Source organism: Balaenoptera acutorostrata, chromosome 3 (genome assembly GCF_949987535.1).
Source record: "Balaenoptera acutorostrata chromosome 3, mBalAcu1.1, whole genome shotgun sequence".
Lineage (NCBI taxonomy): Eukaryota > Metazoa > Chordata > Mammalia > Artiodactyla > Balaenopteridae > Balaenoptera > Balaenoptera acutorostrata.
In genome coordinates this window covers 49,870,212-49,871,403 of record NC_080066.1, presented here as the reverse complement: position 1 = coordinate 49,871,403, position 1,192 = coordinate 49,870,212, and the positions used below count along the sequence as shown (strand labels likewise).

General features: G+C 33.0%; 1 non-coding gene across 1 annotated transcript; it reads right to left on the bottom strand.

Moving 5' to 3' along the window:
* Positions 1-307: 307 nt before the first annotated feature.
* TRNAK-CUU (transfer RNA lysine (anticodon CUU)) lies at positions 308-380 on the bottom strand. Its single transcript has one exon. It is a non-coding gene; the product is annotated as a tRNA-Lys (tRNA).
* Positions 381-1,192: the final 812 nt, after the last annotated feature.

Sequence of the window (1,192 nt, the reverse complement as noted above, 5' to 3'; positions counted from 1 at the left end):
CAGCTTCCCAATTACTGAAAAAAAATGCAGCTGGGGTTCTGATAGAGATAGCTTGCACTGAATTTGTACATGGGTTTGTGGAGTATGGCCATCTTAGCAGTATTAAATATACTGATTCAGAGACTAATGTTTTTCTATTTATTTTGGTTTTCTTTCATTACTTTCAACAGTGCTTTAGAGTATCCAGTGTACATCTTGAACTTTCTTTGTTAAATTGATATCTAATTATTTCTATTTTTTTGATGCTAATGTAAATAGAATTCTTTTCAAAGTTTTACTTTTGTATTGTTCATTTCTAAAGAGTACTCGCCCAATGTGGGGCTCGAACCCATGACCCTGAGATTAAGAGTCTCATGCTCTACCAACTGAGCTAGCCAGGTAACCCCTGCATTGTTCATTTCTAGTATATTGATATACAATTGACTTTTGTATGCTGACTTATATCCTGCACCTTGCTGAATTCATTTATTAGTTTTAATTGTAATTTTGTGGATGCCTTAGGCTTTTCTGTATACAAGATCAATTCATCTAGAAATGGAGATAAGTTTACTTCTTCTTTCTACTCTAAATGGCTTTTAGCTTTCTTTTTTTCCCTTTACCCTGGATGGAACCTCCAAGACAATATTGAATAGAAGTGGTATTAATAAACATCTTTATCTTCTGCATGAACTTAGGTCAAATTTTTAGTCTTTTATCCTTCTGATGATGTTAGCTGTGTATTTTTCATAGACTTTGTTAAGTTGAGGAAGTTTCCTTCTAACCATAGTTTGTTGATTTTTTTTTTTTTTTTAATCATAAAAGGGTTTGGGTCCTGTCAAATGGTTTTCGTCTATTGAGATGATCGTGCTGTTCTTATTCTTTATTCTGGTGCAATAGAATCAGCTGTAAATGTTATTGAAGATTCCCTGTACATAGCCACTTTTCTCTTGATGCTTTCAAGAATCTCTCTTTGCCTTTGTCTTTCAATGTTTTCATCATGGCATCTGGGATCTGGATCTTAGTAGGAGTTTTTTTAACTTCTTAGACATGTATTTAAATATTTTTCATCAGAGCTGAAGATTGGAAGTTTTCAGTCCAATTTTCATTATTTCTTTGAATATTTTTTCTGTTCCCTTTCACTCTCCTCTCTTTCTGAAACTCCCATTATACTTATGTTGATATGCTTAATTGTCTCATATTTTTCTGAGGCACT